Here is a 27915-nt window from a genome sequence, read left to right on the forward strand (position 1 = left end):
TAACCACGCTTGTACAGCGTGGAGGAATTCTGTGCAAAGCACGAGTGCTCTGTTCGTGTGTACGGTGCAGGATTGGTGGTCATGGTCCCTCAATTCTATTCCTGACCCATCTGCTAACCTAGAGCAAGCAATTTAATCTCTTACTTTCATTTCCTTAATTCTAAACTAAAGATAAATTAATAAAGCTTGCAGAAGATTATGCCATTATGCTTGATTTTTGAAAGGTTGGCAAATAAATTGTTCCTTGCGCTGGCTGGATGAAGCTGTCCAAATCCATTTTGTTTTCCCTCTCTTAGGTAATACCTTAGCAGATTTCTGTAGTCATTCTGCAAACCTCTTTTCAGTTTCTCAGCATTAACAGCCTGAGAATTCTGAACACTCAATTGCAATCGAAAGAAAAAAAAAACTGAAAATAGAAGTGTGTTCAGGTGAAATACAACAAACATTTTGTAATTACGACCTGCATATGTTGTTTGAAACAAAAATTTGTATTGATTCACTTTGAGATACATAAGTTTGCTATTGAGGTATTGCTACTATAATGAATGACATGCAAGCATCTCTACCGCGTACACAATATGTTGTGCGATGTTAATGCTTTCTGTATTGATTGACTCAAATCCCTCTTTGTCATAAGCAGTAGCAAGTCTTAAAGCCTGATGCAGATGCTTGAATGTGATTTTGTTATGATGGAATGCAGCTTATTCAGCAGTCCTGCAATGATTAAGGTAATGAGGGTAATTTATAGCCTCTTATGACCTAGTGGTACCAGAACTTAAAACATAGAACTGTTGTTAAGGGAAACAAAACCCTGCTTCCAGAGCTAATAGACACAAAAGCACATCAATTTATGTTAGGTAGTGATGAGCTACAAAATCACGCAGCTAGTATATAATGTCTAGAGAGTCTTAATTAGTTCATATTTGGATCTCTGGGTCTGATTAAAATTCCAAGCCAGATATCCAAAATGTTCTTCAGTTTAGTATTATTAGGGTAGTTACCTAACATATTATCGTAATGTTTATGTGTACTATAGCTGATCACCTGGATGCTGCTGTGTAGGTTATGCATATTGAGTCTGGCTCCATTGACTTTAATTGAATATTCTAAAGATTAATGCAATAAATGGAAGCTTTTCTGTGGACTTAGGAATCATACCTCATCTGTATATCATAATTACCTATATCTATCATTTTTAAGAAAAGCAAAGTTCATCATCAAAACCCAAACTATTTCTTCTTATAAAATATTTCCCCAAACCATCTGCAAGTGCCCATATAAATGCTTAATTTTATATAAGTTTTGATTCTTGGGGCGTGATAAATAGTTTAAAAAATGGGCAAGATTAATCATATGAGTAAGCTGCTGTAATATATATTATTACACAAAATTTATGATTTCATGAGTGGATAAAAGTAGCTAGTTCCCTGCATTTAAATACATTCTAAAGTTTAAAAATGAGCTGAATTGTCATGTCAGTTAAAAGTTATTTCATAAATTCTTTATCACAAAACTCAGCATGGATTCTATTGGGGAGAAAATATTTTCAAGTATCCAGTTACTATAAACTTAACTGTAAACATACTGGAAATGCATTGTGAATCATCTGCATTATGTTTGCATGATACAGTCACTTAGCATAACATGAGTAGTCTGCAGTCATTCATGGCAGTATAACTGAATTACTTTATTATAGTACTCAACTGGGTATTCAAAGTATACATTGGTAGAAAAGAGCTATCTCTAGTTGAAGCGTCTGAGAGACAGGTATCTAACTTCTTAACAGGGAAGGATCAACAAAAGAGGAAGTCGAAGAGTGATCATCAGCTGCCAGTCTCAGCTCTATATCATACCAATAAAAATATCTCAAGGAACTTTGATTTACACTGGAAAGCAACATTTGACATAATGAGAAATGCCAGAAAGGATAGGAAAGAAATGAAAAGGAAAGACAAAATACATATAGTGTTAGACTTCTGAAAGCTGGTTTTTCAGAAAGAAATGAAAATACATAAATGGCTTAAAGAGAAAACAAGGAAACTGGGAAATTGCTAGTACAGAGAGAAAAAGTCTGCTATATTAAGGAAGAAAAGGAGCAAACCCACAGCATATGGTTAGTTTTATGATCTAACACAAGGTGTTGCTCAGCTCTTATCATTCAGTTCGGAATATAAAGCACCAGCATATTTGTCCATAAGGTTAACACTATTGCACAGCCTGTGAAATGCGCCAATGTGCCAAGGCTGAATGGTAGGGGTTAATTCCCTCAGTCAGCCAGAACTGCATTCCAACTATCTAAATTGCATTTTTTAAATAATTACTGTTATTTCCTTCTCTGGTGAAATTTGGTGTGCATCTTTAGGCATTGCTGCCGCAGCACTTCACTAAGAAAATTCAGCCCACATCTCTGTAAAGCTGACAGTATGCCAAATAGGAGCAGTCTCTTAAGAAATTACTTAAGAACTACCATGAACAAGAGGTCGTGGATTGGAAAACACCTTTCTCCAATGACAATTACGCTATGTAATATTAAATTTAATTTAAAGGAAAGTATTTTTTAAATTATAAAGTCCATTTAAATATCTAACTTTTTAAAATGTGAAAACAGGAAAAAATGCTTTACCACTGAAATACTTCTGTATTGTCAGACTTATAATATCCCAGCCTTTCTGTACATGTTGAAGTGAGGACTGATGAAATTCATTGGGATACTTAGTGCTTTTTTAAGCTGGATTTTTTCCAGAATATAATAATCTTAATCATAAAATGGAGTAGACACAAGTTACAAAAAGCATCAAAACCATAGCTGTGATAAGTAGTTCTGTCAAAACTGTTTCAGGTGTTTTTTTGGCCTTTTTGCATCTGCCCTTCTATTTTCTTCTTAAATCATTTATTTCTGTAATCTTACAGCAAGAACCATTTAAAGAAGCACTAAATTATAGAAAATATAATCCCTTTTACATAACAAAGAAACAATTCAAAAAGGACAACTTTCCTTATTTTGATGGGTTTCAGTGAACCGCATCAGAAAAGTGTTGTCTTTTCCCATTCATTTAGTTACTGTGCTTGCCCTGAGCTCACTATGCATATTGTCCTGTAAAATCTTGAGTGGTCTTGATTCCTGTATTTGGCAAAGAACTGACAGAGTAGGTAGCAGAGCTCTTGATGTGTTGCCTTGTGTTGTCCAACAAGTGACTCAGACTTTCAGCTCCTTATCTATGAACTACATAGGTGCTAATCTGAGGGTAAAGCGAAGTTTCTTACGAAGAAAAATGAGTAGCAAATAAAATAAACCGAGAACTTGGTATGTAATAAAAAAACATTTATTGAACACTATCTGGCATGGTTTTGGTATGGCTGGAGTGTTTGAAAATCTTCAGGCTTTGAATCAAACTAAAGCCTCATTTGTGCCTCTGATTCAAGTATCTGATTGAAGAGTTATGCCAGGATTAGTTTTAGATATGGCTCACTATTGGGATTGTTCACCTAAACAGGTTTTTGTTGCTGCTTACTCATTTCACCATTTTTGGTTTTCGGTTTGAGCCACACTGATGAACATTGCATTAGAAGTGAGGAGAAGTGTTCCCTGCACATCTCAACTAATGCGTATCATTGATCAAGGCAGGTAAGAGGCATCATTCCCTACTGATGTAGATAAGCAGGGAAAGCCTTTAATGTAAATCTTGCCATGTCAGCAAAACTTTGTTTTTCTCATAATAGGTATTTTTAATTGAGCAACCAAATGGTATAAAGCATAGGTCTGTCAGCGTGAAGTTATTTTCCTTACAAAGTATACTAGTATTCCTATGTTAATAAAGCATTCACTTTTGGTGAAGACATAGCTTGTGATTTTGGTTCTGTCCAGTTCTGACACAGTCATTCTTGCTTTCGTTTTGATTTTAGTCTAGTTCTTCTGTGGAGGATCGGATGCAGGTGACTGAGCCTGAAAAGGAATAGATGTGGAAGATCAGGTGAGATCTGTTTGCCTAATCTAAATGGAAAGGTATCCGAACTTTTGATTTGTTTTTCATCTCTGTAGTGAATTCTGAAGCCTTACACTCTAGAGTATTTCATCCAGTGTTCCTTCAGTTAGCTTGTCTCCCCCAAAGTAATTTCAGTTGCCGCTGAAATGCTGTGAAGTTATTGGTGAACATCTGCACTGCACGTTTTCAGACTATCGAGGAAAGGAATATGCAATAGAATGCTTGGGGGAATTTTCTAAAGAAAAAATTCAGCAAGCTGGAACAGTGAGACTAGGTTCTCAAAACTTTCATGAAAACAGCAATCTTCCCTCATACAGGTAGACTTCACCTCAATAAAACCCCACACTTTAGTATAAACTTTTAAAACATACTTCATTTATCTCTACTCTTTGAAAAAGGTAACTCCTAAATGGATATTACCTAAGACACAGAGCTAAGCAAGAATCTTGGGATGGTGGAGTCCCACCCATACCACTGTGTTTCTTTTCCTGCAAGCTTCCAGTCTCTTGCAATATATCTCATTTCCTTTTCTTGCTTTCCAGAATCATACTGCAAACCAGTGCGGTGGAGTTAGGTACAGCAGAGGGAAATAGTCACAGCTTTGTGGACATCTCTCCAGAAGGCAGAGCTGACCACAAAAGAGACCAACAGAAATGTCATTAGTTTGTTGATACAGCATGCTAGGAAACACAGCATTGAGTTCTAAATGGGGAGGACTTTTCACTTAGTGGAAAGGAGACAGCGAGATAAATGTGAACTGAGGGATGAGGGGATGTATATTCACTTTGTCAGGGAAGGGTGATGACAAAAATTGTATTCATCAATGATTCAAGGGTTAAAGAAGCAGAGGTTTATATTTCTCATAAGACATTGCTTATTCTGGCAAAATGTAAATACATCAATCTATATCTGCCCGGTAGTGTGTGATCTGAATAATTATTTTGGCCCAAATCATTTTTGGTGCAACTTAACATTGGTGGAATTAAAATCCAATCCTTTAACTATAGGTTTCCTCTCTCCCTAGAGGAAGCAGTCCCCTTCTGGCTGAATGCCCTTCTCAGAAAATCTTTCCAGTAAAAACTAAATCTCATTCTGAATACGTCAGTGTTAAATGTATCTAAACCCACCATTTTACTTCAAAACTAGTATTTTTATATCGAATGTTGGGCCCGGCCATTTTGCTGAAGATCAGCAACATTTGTTGTACAAGACAACTTATCCAGCATTAAAGGCTGATAAAACAGTTTTCCATATAGCTTCTAGCTGGTTGAGATTTAGAATGTGAGCTGCTATAGTGAGATGCTAAAAATTGTAAACAATATTTGCATTTTGTTGTGAATATTTTGCATAATATTAAGAATGTTTTCTTTATTCCCAAGTGGGTCTGTTTTGAGCCCATAACGTACTGTGAAGTTTCAGTAACACAGAAAAATTTGTTGAGCAGAAACAGGCCAATATCACAGCAGACATAACAGCATTCAAGCAAAGAGTGTTTTGCATCAACAATGTGTACACATTTGCATTTATGATGCAAAAATCTACTTAATCAGCACTGCAAATAAGCCTCTAACTAAGGCAGTGCAGAATTCTATGAAATTGAAAAGTTCTATGTAACTTCTGAAAAACAGTCTATTTTGCAAAGCTCTAACTCTGTCTGATATTTAAACAAATTTATTCATCAATGAACAAACATGGTAAATATTTTTAAGTACTCTAAACTTCTTTATCACTGTAAGGTTTTTTATGTCCTTAGCTCTATGGAGTTTGTTTTTAAACATTCCTTACTTAAACATTTATCCTATTTCATTGCTAGGAAATGGAAAAGCCCAGAAAGACTGAGATTTGAATTTTAAATATCATCATTTTAGGCATGTCCATTTTTGTTCTCAGTTTTTAAAGTTTAGGAAATTATCTTAGGGGAGATTCACCACACAAGATTCCTACTGAAATCCAAAGGGCTTGCAACTATTCGTCTCCTATAAAAGTCAGTTGTTTGTGTCACAAGTGAGATATCTATTCTAGAGATTTCTTCAGAAATGTGGTCTAAGGTTACAGAGAGGGAATGCCACAGTTTTATAGCCAAAGCTCTGACTTTTGAAAATGTTCTTTTTATAGATTCTGTTCTCTAGCATTTGTGAGTCACCATAAATTATTCTTCTGGGATGGATGTTACTTGGAAAACAGAAAGTCATCCTTCTCAAAGCAGCTGATTTTAATCCAGTTCATAATTATTATCAAATCTTTCCCTTGGATTTATAATTTCTTGCTTTTGCAATGATTCTTGCTAATTTTGATCAGTTTTTAGTAAGCAAACATCTACATTGCAAACTTCCTCCAGACCTGACATTTTGTCTTACCAAAAGACTAGCTGGGTCGTGAAGACTGAGCAACAGTCTCCAGTGTATGAGGAGGTTATAGCTACGTGTAAACTGATAGAGCCACTTTCTCTGAAAGAGAGTTAACATTCTGTAGGACTCCTCCTGCAGGCAGGTGACAACCATTTTTTGGTTTAAATCAATGAAAAGAAATTCTTGCTTGAGCTCCAAAAAAGAAAAAGATCAACTTTAAATTATAAAATAAAAGTGGGTTTCAAAGTAGAATCAAAGAAAATATATGTATATGAGGTTTTTTTCTCTTTGGCATTAACTTTGTTATAATAAAAGGAGACCCTTCTTACACAGAGTAAGGGGAGAGGAGAACAAATTTGTCAAGGTCATGCTATAAGCAGGATTTCTAGTGTAAAAGGTTGAAGACATTTTGCAATTACTATAACTGTGCTAATATAATCAGAATACTAGACTTGTGATTGTAGGAGCTGCGTATCAGTAAAGTAAGTATAAATAGAGGATCTCAGTCAAATGTCAGGCTTGTCTTTAAGGTACTTTTACTGTTAAGTGTAGTGCAGAATGTCACTGTCATTCCAATTAGTGCAGCTGTTTTGTATTACCTTTGTTTTATTTGACATACTACAGTGGTTTTGCTTAAAGCCAGCCATTTTATACCAAATACATAAAGCCCACCTAATCACTACTGACGTTAAGGCTAATGGCAGAAAGGACCTCTAAGAATGGGTAAATTGAAAGAAAACAGCTTTCTAATTTCAGCTATATTTAATGCTATGATAACAATATTGAAAGACATATTTTAATAGGACATAGAAATTTAAACCATGTCATCTACAATCATATTTTCCTGGTTTACCTGCCCTTATTTGTACAACGTAAGTACATCCATTTTTATCACGTAGCTCACTTGCCATCATCACATGCTTCATTGTACCTTCTTTGCCTGGAAAATTAGGAAGACAAAATTTAAAATAAGATTTTTAAAACTAATCCCCCGATCTTCTACTTGCTTCTGAATTGGTCTTGGAAGTCATTGGGTTCCCAGGATGTCACCACAGTGCAGTAGCTCTCCTTCACTGTATAGATTCAATAGCTTATATGCTGAATTCATCTTATCAGCTGGAGAACAGTCCCTTGGAGTGGAACACTTGTACCGTAGACTCAGTCCACAGGCTGAAAGGCATTTGCCAATGATTGTCTTTGTTCATGGATAAAGGTGCAGGAAAAAGATCCTGAATGCCAGGCAGATCAGGTCTGATTCGATCTTTATCTCCTCCTAAATGGTAGGCAGAGTCTTTAGCTGGCTGATCTGACAGTGGACCAAATCATCAGCAACCAAATATGCCTTTGGTGCCTAACAGGAAAAGATTCAGTGAAAAATTTTAGAATCCTGGTGGAGAAATGGCTGCAAGTTTGTTTGCAGTTTAAAAATAGCGATTAAGGGCTGAATGGATCTTGAGACTGAACTGCTCATTCACCTGCCATTGTAGGCCTTCCAAATCAAGCGTAAGATGTTGGCAGGGAGAAGGAAGAAGGAAAGAGGAGAAAGCATCCAGCAATACTGCCTGTTTTGTATATAAAGAGACTTTTCTCTCTCCACCTGTCACTCAGACATCCTCCACTAGATTCGCATAAGAAACATTTATGCATGTCCAGCTTAAGGTTTTGCTTGCTACAGTGCACTGTTATTGAAAAGTAAGGCTCAAATATTCCATTGATACTAGCAGTATGCACTAGTATCTGCAGAGGATAGTTACTGCGCCAAAAAAATCCTCCTCAAACACACACACACACTGTATCTAGTCCCACACTGTTTTTCAACTGGTGTAACTTTACCGAGAATGGGTTGATTGTCAAATTTTCTTCTGCATGACAGCTTTTCTGGGACCCCTTTCAGTCACTAAACTACATTCCTTTTCCATCATGGCAAGCCAGCAAGCTTCAGGAGTGCCATGCTAGCATAAAACATTCTGGAGCAGAATGACAGCAACATTTTACTTCAAGGGTTATGAGAAAAGAAGGGCATTATATAATTAGAATATATATTTAGAATTATTTGGAAAAATAATTCTAAAAAAAGCCCTTCCCATGTCTTGATGGGAATGTCATAAAAGGAAATTTCTCAGAGGATAGATTCAAATCTCTTCAGGTATGTTTCCTGTAATATTATTTGTTACACAGGTATTTGGGGAATTATTATTTTTGTGTTCACTTCTCTAAGAACTTGGTGCATTTATAATTGCTGAACATCATGTTCTCAGGCACCATTTCTACAAGATGTGATGGAAACCACAATCTCAACCATCACCATTTGAAACTAAAGTTATATTAAGTAAAGCATCCCTACCCTCTTCTCAAATATGCCACCCAAACCATAAAGCTCTAAAAAACAGAGCAGACTTTGGTCCTTTAAGAGACTCAGCTCAAAATAGAACCCCTAAAAGGTTTTGATAGTTCAAAAATTAATTTTAAGAAATTGCTGAGTAGAAGAAAAAGAATCTTACAAGGTGCAGTGCTTTTCTTTCCCCATGGAAAGGTACAGACATTGCCACCCTATTTGTCTGGGGTTAACAGTCCCTTACATTTAAATACTAACACAAGGAAATTGATAGGGACAATGGAAAATTTCAAGTCTGGGATGGAAGTACACACTCCAAAAGATTAATTTCTTTTGGATGTTCTTTTCTACAGCCTCCCACACTTTCATTTAAAAATAACAACTGCATCAGGCCCTCATTCTTCCATATGAAGATTACCTTTTAAGTGTATTGCTGCTTTATTTGTCTGTCCTCAGAAACTGGATAATAGGAAGAACTGTAAGTGCTTGTGGTTTCCCTAGGTCTTTCAGCTGATTTTGAACTTCAAAGCCAGGAGGGAGCCATTAGACAGTAAGCCCAGTCTAAGAACATGAGGGTGCACACATTCACATGGTTTGTGTACAAACAGAGTGGCTGTATTTAGTATTACTGAGCTCTAGAGAAGGCAATATTGATTGTGTAAGTGACACTTGTATATAGGAGTCAGGAATTTCTTTGCATTTGCATGAGCTTTACCTATGTAAATGCCTGTTAGGGCTTTGTAGCTAATGCTGAGACTGATAAATGAGGAGTACTGTCTTGACATTACAATTATTCTGAATGGTTAGACCTTATTAAGTATAGCATAATATTGGCATACTGGATATCATCACGAAAACAGTGTGAATAGCCAAAGTTTGCTTGAGCATCCTTTACTGACAACACTATTGACTATATTATTCTTAGACCACTTAGCTGCATTGAAACCTGTTGCCAATATGCCTTGACTGGACCCACCTAAAAACTCTTGAGCTCCCTAAGTGATTGGGCAAAATTATATTTGTTTTCAATGGATCCTACCAGACCTTTTCTTTGCTGAAGGTATTTGGCCAAGCAATACACAGGCCACCTAAAATAACTATAATACACTTATAAGTATACAGACAAGGCCATCAATCTGTAGGTGTTAAACCATGTTATGATTAAATCTTGCTTCAGGCAAGGCTAGTTGCTACATAGCAGTGGCAGTACGAATGCCTGCTTTAAGAGTGTTAAGGGTCCTATGGTCAACTGCTATGGCTGCGTTTACATGGCCTGCATAGTTTTTTGTTTGCACTCCATTTCACAGTAGTGAAGTTGGTCAGAGGCCAGGGAAGTGCATGAACAGCGGAGCACAGCTGAGTGCTATTTGCACAGTGTAGTATTACTACTACATAAGTAATATAAATTCATTCAACTGCCAGGCATTCCCAGGAAACTCAAGTGAAAGATGGTTCTAAAGCAGGCAAGTAATCATCCTTCTGGGAAAAAGAGGAGATCCCCATCCAGTGGAACCCAGCAATACATGCGTTTTGGCTTCTGTCAGTCCCTCTAACTATGAGGGTTATGAACTGGAAGAGCCAGCAGAAGCACTGGGAGGTAAAAAACAAAAAAAAAAGCCAAAATACCCCATTTCTTTATGCAGCTTTTCCCTAACTTTTAGTAGAGATGATACATAGATGGTGCAAAGCATGCTTAAAAAAATGGTAGACTATAATAGGGATATATTCTGCAGATAAGCATAACTGAACAACTTATGGAAGGTATACATGCTTTTTTGACATTTTATGCTACATCTTTATGGGCTTTTCAGTAAGGATATATATTAAATCTGGTATATTAAGTATGTGCCTAATTATTTGTATTTTTAATGGCTATTGACAGAATTTATTCCAACAGCTCTACTTGTATATGAAAAAAGATAATATAATATCTACTGCATACAAAGTCTACATCTGTTTTTGTTTCATTCTGCTGCCATATAGCTTTAGTATAGTGAATAAGAGGTACTTCATTCTGTCAGAACACATAATCATCCCAGGTTAATTCAGAACTTGCCTTCTTTCTCCCAGCATTACCCTTTCGCATCCATTGCTTCCTTTGTTTTGGGTCACTGGGCCAGACTTACTGTCTTGTTATCAGAGTTCTAACAGTTCACAATCTGAAAGCCCTCCAGTTCTTAACACAGCTGTTGCAGACAAGAGATATTTAACCACTAATGCTGCACTGATAAACAGAGCCATTGCAGCAGTAGGTGAAAAATTGTATTCAGAAATAAAAATGGCACAGTAAGACATTTTGCTAAGACTTATCTTACATCTTATTTCATGTTTAGAAAAACTACAGTGTAACTCTTCAACTTTTGCCCTCGGTTATATCTGGGATTTCATTGAAATAAATGTGACAACACACTAATTTGCATAACTTCACTAAGAACAGTGGTAGAGTACAAGAGATCCAAAGCAACTCGCATCTTGACACCCAAACTTTTCTTTTGTCATCCTAGCACTGATGCTTTCCATTTTTTTACACCATTGTAGCTCAAATACCAGCAGAAGTAAAACTGAAGATTAATAAATATTGAAAAAGAAGGTTAGCGAGAGAGAATGTGACTAAGACATCTATCAGTTTTCGTAGTCATTCCAATGAAGCTTTCTCCCACCCATTATCTGCTTCTCTGTTTAGTGTGTTTGGTAGATGTTCACCATATGTCAGATCCTGACCGGAGCCTGTGGACCATTAATAAAACATAAGTAAATAATGGTAATAAGTAATAAGAATCATTCAGAGATGACCTTCCCTGGTTGCAGAACTTAGGTATTCATAACCTAAACGTGTAAACACAAATGTTGAAACAGGAGAAAATGATATATGAGAAACAGCTGAAGCATATGGGGAGCACTATACTTGAGCTGTTTGACATGCACCTTACATCTACATTTAACAGAAGAGTGGAAATTACTACTTATCTTGGCAAATTGGATATGAGAGTTAATTAGGCAGTATCCTTTTGAAATTTCATGAGCTTGTAAAAAGAGTGACAAAGCTCTTTACATTTCCAGTTCATATATTCAAATCCAGTTAAGAATTATCATCACCATTTTAGTGGACTAATCTGTATGAACTGGAAAATATAATATTCTTCAGGATCCAGTTAAGTTCAGACTAACTCTTTACTCTTTACTATTGCTGCTTTCTGGTAGATAAAGAATAGTCCAGCAAGTGGGACGCGGCCTGAGATTCAAGAGCCCTGGTTTCAGTTTACTGCTGTGCTGTCACTTCCTCTGTGACCTTAGGGCTGGATCTGCAGACCGTCTTGGTATGTTGTAACCTGCGTGATGTGAGATCCACAGTTCTGAGGTAAGGACCTACGCTCCTGTGCCGTGTGGCGTGTTAGGCTTGTTGTGGTAGCATTTACAATAGCCAGCACATAGACAGGGATGTCATCCATGCTATTCAATAGGAAATGATGAAGAGAGGAGAATGTGACTTAAAACTTAATCTCCTTGACAGTTTAGGAGCCTAGTGCTGGGCTGAGGTTGCATATCTTAGATCAGAATCTTAATTGGAGATGAATAACTGTGTCACATACTTCAGTAACAGAACAAAGGTCACTATATTCTGCTAATACGTAGATAAAGAAAGAAGTATTTCTGCCTCCTGCTATTTCCTTTAATAGCTCAGTGGCTTCTCCCCAGAAGCAGATGGTAGCATTATACTAATTTTTGTTGTTAGCATTCCTACCTAGTACCCTGGACTCAGGCTCACATTCCCTACTACTTTATTCAACACTTTTCTCTGCAAAATGTACAAACAATCCTTGGGACTGTTGAACTGCTGTATTACAAGGAGTCCTAACAGCTGCTTTTACTCTGGAAGCTGCTATATTTGCTGTGTTTTCTGCAGAGCATGATAATGCATGTAAAGTATGGCCAGAAAAGTCTCACTGGGATGCGTTATAAAGAAGACCCAGACAGTCTGAATGTGTCACCTGTTCTGAGTCTCTCAGTGCAGTAAGAGGCATCCCAGGCCGCCAGCAGCGCAGCATAGACAAATCAGTCCTAAGTGTATGGCCCTTTCACGTATAAGGAAATGCAGAATTTTATGTGCTGTAGACATCACAGTCGTCACCAAGTGCTCTACAGACTGGGAAGGATTTGGGAGATTCTGCTCATTGGCAGGTGGCTTGGTTGTCTGAATCCTTCCAATTTTCATTTATTCCTTTAAATAGATGGAGAACTAAGGAACTATAGTATTCCACTGTGCCATAGGGATGTTATGAAGATAAATATAATGAAAGTTGTGAATTTTAAATATATGAACTGTGGCAGATTTTGTTTATACTTGTGACATCATGTTACAATTGGAGAACGCTTATGCTACCGTGTCATTGTTATCTCTGTCTGATAATGTCAGACTCTAGTCCATCTAGTCTAGCACCTTTCGTCACCGACTCCCAAGAGGAAAAATGTGAAATTTAACTGCAATTCCTAAAGTTGTTCTTGACTTCCTGTTCCCTTGCTTTATAATATCTTTAGAAAAAGGATGTAGGAAAAAGATTAAAGCATCTAGGGTTTGTCCTGACCATTGAGAGTAAAGCATGAGCAGTAAAAGGGGTATGTTTTGTCCACTCTTCATTTTTCATTTCTGTGGCTATTGTTCCATTAAATCTCTAATGCAAAAGCTGCATATTGCTTATCTGCTTGATTAAGTGTACACCATCTTCCTTCGTCTTCATCACTAAACTGACATTAATTACACAAAATTGAATGCATGACCTCTAAGTCTTTGCCCTAGTAAGTATACTAAAGACTGGTTATACTCTCTAATCTGCTGTCATTGGTGTACAGAGATTTAGTTCCCTGAATTCAGAGACAGTGATTCACATCAGAAAAAAAGGTGCAGATAATTACCATTTATTACCTGCAATATAAATCAGATCTAAGTCCTCTATCTGTGGTGGCATGAAAAATAACCACTACTCAGTGGAGCAAAAGGTGATGATCAGTGGCTAATGAAGTGTCAAAATGAAGCCAGGAAAAAGGAATGTCATCACTCTTAAAGTCAATGAAATGTTCAGGAGAAAATGGAAAGGTAAATATTTTATTTGTTTTCCCAAATTAACAATAATTTGTTTTAATTTTTATTTTATTTGCTATTGTCAACTAAATACTGCAGAATTGCCTCTGTCTAAAAGCATTTTTGCTGGAAGTCATAATATTTAAGAAGAATTTTATAAATATAGGTATAAAACTTTTTTTCAAAAAAAAAATCTTCTACTTTTCTTTTACTTTTCCTGCTTCTGTGAGGTTAGACATTTCAGAGACTATCTTTGGATGGAATAAGAAGACAGCACTGCTTCTGAGAAATCATCCCATGAATTTTGGCATTCTGTATATTGTTACTACTGCTGCATCATCACAAAAGTCTAGTTTTAGTTTGCTTTGGCTAGAAGGGTATGGAGTTCAGATCTTTTTTTTTCCACAAGAATCAGGAACAAATGTCACTCCAAGCACTTCTCAAGCAAATGATTTTATATTTAACATTTTGATCTAGATGTAACTCAGTCTAATCTGTCACTATTATGAATTTTAACGTAGACAAAAACTATTAAAATGCTGTTGTCTAGGAACTTTCACTGGTAGAACAGCTTTCATTTATTTTATTTCAAGAGAAGCTATAGTGTGGCTGGTCACCTTTGAAGCTACTTTTCAAGAATACAGGAAAAAAAAGAAAGTTTATTGTCTCTAGCTTGAAAATGTTCCTACTAGCTTTTGCAAAACTTTGGTTATCGAGAGTAGAATTTATATCTGTGGTAGCTAACTTGCATCAACTGGCACATAATGACATCAAGTAAGAGCTCAGCCTAAGCTGTCTGTCTGTCAACATATTAGCTATTCTGTCATGAAATAGGAGCTACCAGCGCAGCATAGATAAATCAGCTTTCTCAGTTGTCGTTTCCTGCTGTATGGGGAGTTTACGTTAGAAACACATTGTCTAGATTAGGCATGGATTGATAGCTATGCTCTCCAGGAATGATGAAGAAGTATCAGAGATGATGATTATCCACACAGTCAGCTTCTTCAGGCCAGTCGCTGCTTCCTGTTCCACAAGAACAACTCCTACCCATCTCCTTGCATACAGCCAAGCCCATGAGAGAAGCAATGAGAAATTATATGTGTAAGTATGTCTGTAATGTAGCTGAGCAGCTAGCAGAGCAGAATTCCTGAAAGCACTACATTGACTGGACACTTTCCTGTGAGGTTAAGGAAAGAGAATAATGCATCAGAGTTCGTTCAAAAGGAAAGGATAAAAATAAAAAGCAAACAAATGACTAAAACTCTGCAAAACAATATGAAACACTGCGTTTGTTACAGGACTCGAGCACAGGAAAAAATGGAAATACTCAATATCATTACAAATCTTAGCCCCAGATTTTGATCCCAGTGCATATTAGAAAAAATGAAAACTGCTGCAGTTTACATTATGGCTGTCATACACAGTAGAGTACAAGGACCTCTTTTTTGCGATTACTTCTTCCCTCTACCAGGGATTACATGGAGTTGGCTTGCAGTAGTGCTACATGATTTGGGAAAATGCCTAACCATGGGGCAATGTAGGTTCTGAGCAATAGCATGACAGAATCTGACCCAGTAATCATGTAAGCTATGACTTGTGGGTGTTTTTTAAAAATTTTCATAACTTTTCTACTGCATTGGTAATATTTAGAGAAGACTTTGAGATAAAGTTTCTGTTAAAAAGAAATTTCCATTAAAATATTTAAAGACATTTTACATTGTCACATTTATTGTTTGTTTAGTCTGATCTGCTATATCAGATCTTGTAATTCTTCCTCTTCCAACTATTCTACCTTTAACTCCCCTGATAAAAGGCCTAGAATTAAAGAACTTATGTTCTTTTAATCATCTAATGGAGGAATTGGGGACAAATGGCAAGTTTTTATGCAGTGAAATGGACCAGTTATTTAGTGTCTCTAATCATGTAGTTCTGTATCAGATTACTAACTCAGTGACCATAATACTTTATAATGTTTTACTCAAAATGGCTTCTCCATTCTTTGTAAAATTGTTAGAACACACCAAAAAAAAAAAAAAAGAAAAGAAAAAAGAAATAGGAAAAGAAGAATAAGAAAGGTGCTTTCTCTCCCCCCAGCTAATGGAATACTTTTGTTTATAATGTGATTGCAAGTACTGAGTTTAGAGTCTCCACAAAACTGTATTTAAGATAGCATTTGTGGGCATTAGATTTTTCCATTACAATTTAAATTGCCTGCCAGCTTTGGAAACACATTACCTGCTAATGAAGAAGAACTAGAGCAAGACAGTAGAATACTTCAACAGCAGAGAGTTTTTAGAAGAGGAAGAGTTTTATTACAAGGTGTATCAAGCTGAGGGACATAAGATGGTGTTTAGAGAACAATGAAGAAACTATGTTCATCATGATTCCAGCCTTAGCAACTGGCTGCTTTAGTAGGAAGGGTTATCTAAGGATTCAGTTGAAGATGTGGTAGCTACTTGGCCATACTTAGCTTTTGAAGATGTAGAAGACTACTGTGGAAACTTTGGGATTTAGAATGCACTGCAGTAAATCCTCTTTATCTATGAAAGGAAAACATGGGATTTGGTCTAAAATGGTGTGTGATCTGAAAATGGAATAGCATAGACTCCCATTGGGAGGTTTCAGCATGATTAAACAAAACTGAAGAGCACTGCACGAAAGAATCTGTACCAGTTGATACTATTCTGTGCAATAGGTACTACAAACAGCAAACACCATGATACATAAAAATGAAAATGGACTATGTAGGCACAGGCTAGTTTTATTTGAAATTAATACACCCCCCTTAAAGGAAGAACCACTGGTATTTCTATGGCTCTTGCTCAGTTAGGAGCTGATATTATATGTTGTGGGGGTTGTTTTTACAATCAGTTTTGGAAAAGTGAGTAAACATGCTCACAGATGTGGCATTTGAGTAGCTCTGTGCTGTACATACTGCTTTACTGCATTACAAAAGCTCTAAGGATAGACAGGAATATGTTTAATGGAAAATAAATTATTTTATTAAACTGGCAATTACATTGAAGTCTGCACCCTATGCCTTCTGATCCTTCTTGCCTGTCTGTACTCTATCATACCTATGGGACCAGAAGCTATTAGATGGATGCTATTATTTAAAGCACTGGCTCAGATTAAAAAAAAAATCCTTATACATAGATCACTGGCTCTAAGAAAAAGCTGATTTCATAGTTGTCCATAAAAATCCTTTGATTTAAAAATGCTGTTTTTCCATATGTGATATCTGAAGTGTGACTGTTTCCACTAGTGATAAAAGATGAATAAGCTTTCCCCCATGAGCATCTCCCAAACCCATTCCAATATGTCAATCTTAGAGCTTTTCTAAGCAGAGGCTGCCATTCATGCCAAAGTGTGATCTGGTTTTGAGATGTGACATATGGCCACTAAGATTAAAACTCCCAACATATCACTTACAAATTAAGCGAGATTTGAACTCTACCATCAGGCGCCTCAAAGTTCCTTGCCCACATCATAAATTGAACAGGTTTTATGTGTACCTTGCCTTTTTTATGGTATTCTGACAGGCCATTAACACAAGAATCAAATCAAGCAGAAATTGTAAAAAGTCATACAAAACCCAAAATCAAATCACTGGAGAAGCTGAAACTTGAACTTAGGGGAATTGATAGGAACCTCCTCTTTTGAAATGGGCTAACTTGTCTGCAAATGAAATTCGTGACCTGTGAATGAAACTACCTTGCAATTTGTGTGGCAGCATGCTGGTGAAAAATGGATTGGGTAATCTTTAATTTAGCATGGTAAGATTTCTGACCCCATTTCTTCAAATGCTTGTTGTTCTCAGACATGGAGTTTTTTTAATGGGAATGTAAATGGGGCTAAAAATCTTATTTTAATCCATCACTTCTTTTTCACTGCTCATCTGAAAGCATGTTGAAAATCTGAACTCCCATGTGATAGTCCCAGCATCTCAGGGTACTTGCTCGTGTGCTAGGCTTTAGACACAGGTTAGCACTACTGGCTTTTTAAGACTAAAGGTCAGCAATAAATTAAAAGCTTTTTGACCCCAGTTATCACCTTTATTTCACTATGGGGCTCTGCTTCATGGTCTTCACAGAAGGCTTTCTAGCAGCTTTGCAGAAACAGAGGCTAACCTGTACATTGCAGTTTGAAGCAGGTTTTTTTGTTTGTTTATGTAATTTCCAATAAGCCTTTGAAAAAAGAGGAACATATGGGCACTATATATAGGACTTCTCTCACTACTAAAGTGCAGCTACCTGTGGGAGTCAACAAAGTAGCTGTTTAGAGATCACACTATTTTTTGAACAAGAAATGAAAAACATGATTTCAAGATCCCTGTGCAGATCAGTGGCATCTGTGTTTAATACAGTAATCTACCATCACTTTGTTTTTGCAGAATTTCAGGATTCAATTCAAACCTGTGGGATTTAAAGCTAATCAAATGAAAAATCAAGCCAGGGATTGATACCTTAAAGGTGGGCACTAATTTAATTTTCTTAATAGAATGTCATTACTGTTCAGAGGAAGCAATGAGATATACTCCCTAGTTATGGTTCTTTTCTCTTTTTACAAAAGCTATGTAAATGACATTGAAACCATATTCAGATATTGCTGAGTAGAGTACTTGGGCAGTTTTGGTGGATACGTCAAGCTGTTGAGCTTACCACTTTGGCCATCAGTAAAATCAGAGCTAATAAAAGATCTGGCTAGTTTAATGCTCCTGGCATATTTCAAATAAAAACAAATGCCAGTGAGAATGTGTACTTTGGTGGGCTAAGTCCTTCTGGTGGTTTCATTGTACAATCCATGCTCATTTTTTCCCCTTGTAGCGATAAGTGAAGACAAAGTTCTTTGCTTACAGCCTCAAGATTTTTTCAGTGAGAATTGTTGGCCATCTGACCTTTTTCCAAAAGACTTGAGAAATATGAATGTGGTAGTCATCCTTGTGCAGGATAGAGTCATTTTTAAGTCTGCTTAGCATTTCAGGCACGTCAAGAGAAGTTTTAAGCTGTTAATTGGTCTATTTTCAGCTAAATTTTAAGAGCAGAGGCCAAAGTTAGAGCTGATTGTTTTATTTAAACATTTTAAAGTAGTTTTCTGAAAGCCTGAATAGAGACATGAAGAGTTACGAAGCATAGCTCCTGTTCTTGCTCATCTCTGTCTGAAGTCTTATCTGTGGACGCATAATTTTTATAATGAATCCGAAGTGACTGCTGATCACAACACCTGTAAGATCTCACTGTAGCAATACCCAAGGAGACAAATTTAAGGATCAGGGAATATTTTAAAGAATGACCACAAGTGCTATTATTGCTCTAGCCATGAAAAAGCAAACAAAGCCATTAGTTTACTCTGGCAAGTAATCTTGCCCCTACTGATTATTTGTTACCTGTGCAACAATCCAGAACAAAGTAGTCACAGTTCATCATGTAGGATCCCTCATACAGTTATACAACGTTAGGAAGTACGAAATAGTTTTTCCTACTTCATTTTCAAATATGAGTCTACGGGGCATGGATTTCAAGTAGCATAATATAAACTATGTGAAAAGAAAGCAGTGTGTTTCAAACCTCTGTTAGAAGAACTATGCTCCTTAATAGAACCAAAATGTGGTACAACATATATTCCCATAAGTTTGTCTGGCTTAGCTAGCCAATTCAGAAGAAATATGTATTATTTATGTATAAAAGATAAGAGAGAAACCATAACAGAGCATAAAATAAGCCCATTTTGGTTAAGTCAATTGATGCACAACCAAGTTTTGGTATCTGATGTTGTTTTGTAGATAAAAAGTATTTAGCCCTCTAGATATTAAAGAGATTTTCACAGACATATTTTAAATATTTAACTATGCCATTAAGTCTTATTAACATTATGTTTTTATTTTCTTGGTTTAAAAATTCACAAGTCTTCCCAAGTCTTTCATCTTGATAAGGCTATGTATTTGTCTTAATAAACACTCTGTGAATATTTAATGTTCAAAAATAAAATATACATGTTTTCCCTTTCTGTATGAGCTTCATAGAGATATTATATTTAAATTCCTTTTTGTGTACTAGCTAATATACATTTTTCCACAAGCCAAATAGTTCAGTATTATTTGTGCAGAAACCTGGTTTACACATTGATTTTGGCATCTGCTTTGCAGTTATCTGAGGATGCTGGAGTGTCTCGCTTTTATGAATAAACCCTATTTATGAGTTAGGAAAACGTGGTTCTTACTGTAAATTCAGTTAGAATGTCTTCCCTTATGACCATGCTTATGAAAGAGGAAACTTGAAGCATGTAAGTGGGAATTTCCATCTGGGAATGAGAATTTCCTTCCAGGGATGATTCAACAATAATATACCTGGATATCGTCTGCTTCTCGAAATGGCATGAGTATCTGGCATTGCTGAGAGAAAACATAGTTTTCACAAGAGCTGGAGAGAGACAGTTGAAATGCATGCAGTTTGCAAAGCCATCAGATAGCAGCTGCATCTCCCTGACTTGTAAAAACTTGCCTTCACTATAATGAGGCTTGGCATCAGTGAGCCTATTGCAGCTTCTGTTTCTGACTGTATTTGAGAGTAATGGACAAAGTTATTTGGTTGTTCATATGTTGGTTGACCATATGGTAGACCATCTAGGCTGATGCTACTTTTTATGCACGAAAGTGAATTCCTGGTATACTGTGGCTTTAATCTAAGAAACAGTTTTCTGATTTTATGCTAATCTCTCTGACTGAACTGTGATATAGAGCTGGATACTGTCCTTGACCAATTCTTTTCAAGGCCTTTCTCCTGCATTCAGCATAAGTGAGCTTGAGTGTTTTGAGTGATGAACTTTAGCAATGGTTACTTTTGCTTTTGCTTACACAGCACTGAATAAATGAGGATATTGCTCTTATATAGCATAAATGTATGTAGTATATATAGTGATTGCAATACAAGAGGCAGAGATAGCATCTGCATTCTGATTATTTTCACTCCTGTGTATTTACTTATGTTATATTTTCCCACTCCCACCTTCCTGAAGATAGTCATATGACATCTTCAGTACTTGGGGTAACAGACAATTAAAAAGAACAGACAAAATTTTGTACAATTACGGCATCATGTTTATAAATTCATTAGTTGTTTTCACATTCAATGTTCCTTTTATTTGCTTGTATAAAAAAACAGTTTAAACAATATTTAAGTATTGTGAAGAACTATAAGATGTGAAAAATGATGCACTCCACACCTGTTCTTTACTAGTAGAATATTATTACCAATAAATCAAAGAATTCATTTCCATGGTATGTAGTTTAACATGATTTTTTCAAGTAAAAGCAACTTCTTAAGTATGCTGCCTGCCACCTATGGAAGAGTTTATTAATATATAAATAAAAATAAATACTAACATGCAAATTCATTCTGGCAATAATTTTTTCTCCTTAGAACATCCTAGCTACTCTCCGAATAGTGCAGTATCTACCCCAAAAGATATTTCCCCCAATATGTTTTTCCTGATCCCCAATGCCATTTTTTGTAATGAGCCGAGTAATTGTTTTCGAAGCATTAGTGCTGGGTATCATTTGAAGCCCACTGGGTCAGACCTGAAGAGTGATTGTTCATAACTCTTGAAACTCTTTAGAAAAATTACTATTTTGGTCACTTGAAGACTTTTGTCTCTCCCCCGTCCCATCTGTTTTAAATGCCTGAATGCTCAAATACCCATGTGGGAAGGTGTTAAAAGAAATGCTTATCATCTTGTCTTCTTGATGTAAAGGAATAAATGTCTTATGAATGCTCACTGTGATATCTTCAGACTTCCAGAGCACTGGTATTTCTAAAAGGTTTTTATTCCTCATTCATTTCTACAGTCGCCAAGCACATTTGCGGTTTTTGAAGGTTTTACTTCCAGAATGTGATTTTTAATTAATAAATTTTAACATAGGCTTTGTATTTAGCTTCCTCTGTGAATAAATTATTTGACTGCTTCTGAAACCTGTGGAAATAGGATGTTCTTTCGAATTGGCATGGAGATATGATCCCTGTTTTCTGGCAAGATTTTGTAAGTCTGGAGTGGATATGTATTGCTGAAATATGGTCTTCAAATTTTTCCATTTGTCTTTAAAGTTACAAAGAACAAGTTTTCTTTTCAGCATTCACTGATCTGTTTTGGGTTTCTCTTCATTTATGAAGATATAAAACAGAATGTTTTGAGGCCATTCACATAAATCAGTTATGACATACCAAGACTGAAAACTTATTAAATAGTAACTATAGGAATGCTAGCCAAGGAAGGGCATCTTGAGATTGAGTCAGATTTTTCATCATGAATTCAGTGTATTAAAAAAATTCACTCTTGGTACTGGAGGACTTTTCTCATTAACTCAAATATGATACAAACAATTATATTTCACTATATATATGGATATATATGTGTGTGTATATATATATATATCACAATTGTAGTCACAACTATATAGATGCAATTATAAATTTCATAAGTAGAACTAGCAAAAAATTTTTTTTGTAAAAAAAATCCTTCAGGAAAAAGCAGTTTCATTGAAAATGCAAATGTTAATTTTGATAACTTTAAAACAAGTTAAAATGTTGTAGATATTTATATTTTTACTTGGAATTATTGGCAGATTTCATGTAGATAACATTCAAATGTTTAAGGTTTCAGAAGGTGTTTTTTGGTTCATTTTGCTTTCTGTATTGCTTCATTTTAGACCTTATTTTTTCTGTTGTCTTATCCATTTGAATGTTAAGATGTGAACCATTTAATAGTGCAACATTATTAAAATTTTCAGAATTTCATATTTAGATGTTAAAATGTCTGAGATTTGCAGCACTTTTTAAAATAGAAAACTGACATTTTGACTTCCATTGTAACGCAGAATAGAAATTAACTAAGAATTTTCCACTTTACCACTGAACTTTACTAATATCTGATAAAGCCTCATTAACAAATTCAGAATTTCATTTTGCATTCAGAATTTAATTTTGTGTTATAACAGTGAAAATTTACAATAAACTCACTATCTTGAGCAATGCATTGAATTGAATGCAAATTGGGTAAGACATTGATTTGGTGGAGGCTGCTTATATATAAATTCAGATTGGAAAGTTCTAATAATCACCAAACAAAATTGTGTAAATTTAACTGGCATATAATTTCAGCTGATTGCTGCAAACTTAACTTCATAAATACCAAATACAAAAAGAAATTTCTTCAGAATCTGGCCTCTTGTCAATACTCACTCATCACAGCTTGTGATGGCAAGTCTGCATTTGCCCATAGGAAGCATCTCGGCAGATAATAAACTACCAGTGTGTGAAAGGTATCTGGGAGCCTTACTGAGAAGCATGAATTTGAACATAAGGCAATTTTTATGCTGCTAAATGTGAAATCATAATGTTTTTGCTACTTAAACCAAACTTATTTCACAGCCTGATTTATTGTGGTATAGAAAAAAATGAGGAAAAAAAACCTGAGATACTGAGTCATTGAAGTGAGTACATCTAAAACTTTGTTCACTGCTGTTATTTTTAAAAATCTGTCTAAACCTTTTCTATGTTGAACACATTTTTGTATGCACTGCATAAAAATGGTGGCTGTTCTTTCTCAAAACTAAACTCGTTTTTCTTTTATTTACTGATTTATTTTGTTATTTTAAAGGCTGGATCTGCAACACACGAGGATTGTGAGAGAAGCAAGTAAAGGAAGAAGAGCTTTGCCCAGGTTATGCTGGAGAGGTGTAAGATGCCTAACTCAGCTTCTCATATAAAACAGAAAAATAAGAGACCTCCAGATGGCTGAGGAATTGGTAGCTGAAAGACTGCTGGGCAGCCCACAATATAAAGTAAATACCATATCAACCTACTAATGGTACCTATGCAAATACTTTTTGACGCAAGGTAAGTTCTTCGACTGGCTAAGGATCTTCTCTTCAGTGAACAAAGTTAAAAGGCATAATTAGTAAAACACTTCAGGAAGGAAGCATCAGATCTCTTCAGAAGAATCTGTTTTGAGGATGATCATCAGAGAGTTCATAAAGTTAGCTTTGTTGGCAAAATGAGAAAAACAGCAGTCTAAAAAGTTCTTGCTGCTGAAAGCATGATGTTTGAGTAGCAAGGGTTTTTCAGCTAGGTTAAATCACATTTCTTATGAAGAACATATAGGAGGTGTTTGTTTAAATTTGTTTAGATTTTCTGCTGTGCTATTCTGTCAAATGGAAGATTTAGTTCCTTTACTGGACAATATAGAGTGTGACCCTCCCATCCCACGTATTTCAAGATCAGCAATATTTCCTCAGAGGCACGTAGACTTATCTTTTGACCCAGACTTTATGCCAAAATGTAGCTCCTTGACCAACACTCCTTCTCCTGAGAGGAAGAGGTTTTACTAGTGTGAACTGGGAATTCTTTTAGAAGAAACGTGAGGAGATTAGCAGTAAGATTCCCATACCTTTTCAGAGATAGAGTGCTTTGTAGAAATACTCTGCCTTCCCTGTACCCTATCTCTTCTCTGCAAGTTCCTCTAACACTACAGATCAAAGTAACACAGATTCTGATCAGAGGGGTGTAGAAAGAGGCTGCCCATGACAGAAGATTGGCCCAGAACATGGGTTTTCCAGTCTCATCTTTCCCATAGCAGAAAGGAATGTAGGCACCTGATATGATATACAACTTCGAATGTGATTTTTTTAGGTATTGCTAGCAATTTTGCTGCTTTACAAATCTCATAAATTAAATGAGATTACAGAAAAATGTCCATTCTAATTTGATTGTTAAATGTAATTAGATTCTGTATTAATTTTTTTTCTATGGCAAATTTATTACCTTTAGGAAGATTTGCAATACAGTATAAATTGTAGCTCATAATAAAAAGTCAGAGTAATACTGAAATGAGTTTTTATTTTATTAGCCATTACAATTCTAAGAGTGATTGATTTCTTCTTTTAGAAAGATCTGTTTCTTTATTTGACAAGTCAGAGAATATGAACAAAACTTTTCAATTTAGTTACCATCATGTCACTTACAAAATCAATAAACATAGGCCTTTATTATGAACACCATTTGTGTTAATTTTGGTATTACAGCATGGAGAAAAGAAAATAGAGAATTTTTTTTCTGCTTCATTGGATAAAGTAGAAAAACTTTCTGTTAGCCAATGTATTAACCAGCACATGAATTCCATCTTTAGAAAAACCCTCATTCCTACTCAAATTTTTAGAAAGTTGATGCAAAACCTGATCTAGATCCAATGGATATGTGAGCACTTTTCCTGTATTTGTGTTAGTAATGCAACAAGTTGTACTTTTTTATGCTGCGTATGCTGACCAGCCAAAAAAGAAAAAAAAAACACCTGAAAATGTCCTGACTGTGATCCCACTGAGATTGATTAATTTCAGCTGAAATAAGTGTAGGCCATTACAAAATGCTTGTGATAAAACCAGCTTGTATCTCTCTATTCTCAATCAGTGGCATAAGAAATGTGATTTTGGTGTGCTAGGATCCTTCATCTAGAGTGAATAACTGGTGATCATTTCAGACCTTATCTGCATAATTCCCCTCCTTTTCTGAGTGAGAAAGAACCTGCAATGAACCAGAACTTCTCCCTTTCTTCTTTTTTTTTCTGCTTCTCCTGTACAATCTGAGAATGAACCAGATCTTTACCATGGAAAATTTTACTGTTCCCATCTCCAGCTGTTAGCATGATGTTGACCATTGATTTGTTTAACTCCAGTCAGGTTATCTAAGAAGACAGATTTCCAGTGATGACTTTATCCTATTTCCAGGACAGAATCTGATTTTTACTGACTTTCTTTTGTAAACTTCTTAATTCACTGCAGAATACCCAAAGAATTGGATACATCAGCTCTTGCCAGACAACAGGTTACTGAAGATGAATAATAGATGTTCCATGCTTCCAGCTTTCCTTTTTTTGCCATCATTAATTTTCTGCTAGATTAGGCAGCCTCCTCTGTTACCTGGTCTTCAGGCTGGCCCTGCATCCAAGTGGCTGGTCTGTGCAGTCTTCTCAGTTTATGATGAAAAGCAGAGAATTGACAAGGTACAGTAAATGGCACAAATTCATCATCCATTTCTCCTTTTTATGGACATTCTGCATTTTTTAAAACTATTTTTATTCCTTGTTGGAGCCCAGAGACTGCTGAAGTAATAATAGCTTAGCCTAAGAACAGATTTCTTAGTGAACACTATACCTTTGTGAAGAAATAGCTATCATTATGTTCAAAAGAAAATGGGGGATACAGTTATATTGGTATTTTTGTATTTGGTTCCAAGAATTAGATTGCTTTATAAGAAGCAATTTAAAAAACTGGTGGATTTTTATCCATGTATTTTAGCATAAATCAGTGTAACAGAGTAATATTTTTTGTAATTGACAGTATGTAGTGCTGTGTTATTAGCTAGGTAATTTGTAATGCAGCCTGCATCTTTGTATATCTTTGTATATCACAGGCCAGAATTCATCTGAACTACCTACTGATGAGCAGAACTCTCACCTGTGTTTTAAAAGTCTCAGATTTGGGGGGGGAGAAATGTGCAGCTTAATTTGGAATTTGCATCTATTTCCTTCTCTGTAATTTAAAGCATTCACAGTCTATAGCAACTGATGTTCTAAGAAAAGCATTTCTATTTTGATACCTAAACAGTAGAATATAGTTCTGGGGATTTTATGCATTTTTGGTACTTATGTTACATATAAAAATAGGTGAAACTGAATCAATAGTTATGGAAAACAACTTCTTGTCTATAAATATTGGTGGAAGAGTTAATTTGGTTTCAAGCTGCTTAAGCTAATCTATGTGAATAAGTGAGTAAAAGAAATTTTAAAAATTAAACAATATGCATACAGCAGTATCAGAAATCAGTATGGATGTGACTGAAAATAATCTGTGGACGTGGATCTATGGATTTTGTGCATCTTAATCACATCTACCTCTTTTCATGTAATTGGCTATCAATGTAATGTTCCTTCAGTTTCTTCCCAAAGCTAAAATATTAATCTATGAAGTGAGGGATACTAGTCCTGCAGTTCCTACAGTGACTAAACATAAAATTACTACAATAAATAACCACTCTTTAGACAACTGATATCGCCATGAAATGACAGCTTATTGCTGCACATTTCATGGTGTACTGCATTTTGAATCCTTCAGAATACAAAGGTGCTAGACATTTTGCTAAGTCAAAGATCACTTTATTGATGGATATGATTTTAAAAGCTTCATACAGGCTACAGTTAAAAAAAGCAAGAATTTGTCAGTGATTAAGCATCAGCCATCCATTGAATTTATGATACGAATTCTTTTTGGTGTATTAGCAAAGGTATTACCCCTGGATCAAATTTCTTCACCAAATTTGATGATAGAGGCATTATAAGACAAAATGTTTGGAATATAATTTTCTTGAGAAGGAATGCAAGATATTTCTGTCTTTTTTTCTTGCAATAATGCGTTCACAACACACTGTTAAATAACCCATATAATCTGTGGACATATGAGCGAGCAGCTAAAAAGTACAAGGTGGTGTTATATAGGTCTTAATTATAAGATGCTTTCACACTTCTGATCAACTGTGAGAATATTTATATTGTTAAGTCTAACTACTACGACTATTCCAAACCAAAGAACCATATTCTTATCAATACAGTAGGATATCTTTCTGTATGAGCAAACTACAAGTGATCTTTTGCACAGATCTGTTAAATAGTTACAATAAAGCAAGTTTTATAAAATTATAGATTAAAGAAAGGCTGAAAGGCACTGAGAAAGTCACTACCTTTTTTTGCAGTTTGATTATCAGGAAAACCAAGGAAATCATTTCAGATGGCCTTTGTGCTGAGAGGTCCACAGAATCCGCATCTGGATTTGGAAATCATGGTCCAAGCTTACTCACGTGCACACTTCTCATGGACTTTGACTTCACTGTGACTTTTAGAGAGTATACTAGACCCATTACAACTGAAGCTGTTGCAAGTTATTGCAAGATTAATACCAACACACACATTTTTGGATATTTAATGGAGAAACAGAGAAATGAATTACAAGGCTTCCTGTGAGTTCTTGAGTAACAGTCAAGAAAACCATTTCAGTCTGTCAAGGAAGAGAGGATAAAACTGAAGTGGAGTCCTACCCGAGAAAGTACAAAATCGCAAATTTTGAAATATTAC

The 27915-nt window shown here is 35.7% G+C and overlaps 1 long non-coding RNA gene across 1 annotated transcript; it reads left to right on the forward strand.

The window, feature by feature from the left end:
• Window positions 1-651: 651 nt before the first annotated feature.
• On the forward strand, window positions 652-27915 carry LOC112991195 (uncharacterized). The gene is made up of 8 exons (XR_003261246.2): window positions 652-728; window positions 3495-3625; window positions 3904-3971; window positions 11868-12024; window positions 18137-18215; window positions 23395-23633; window positions 25571-25791; window positions 27537-27915. It is a non-coding gene; the product is annotated as an uncharacterized LOC112991195 (long non-coding RNA).

This window comes from Dromaius novaehollandiae, chromosome 11 (assembly GCF_036370855.1).
Source record: "Dromaius novaehollandiae isolate bDroNov1 chromosome 11, bDroNov1.hap1, whole genome shotgun sequence".
In the NCBI taxonomy this organism is placed as follows: Eukaryota; Metazoa; Chordata; class Aves; order Casuariiformes; family Dromaiidae; genus Dromaius; species Dromaius novaehollandiae.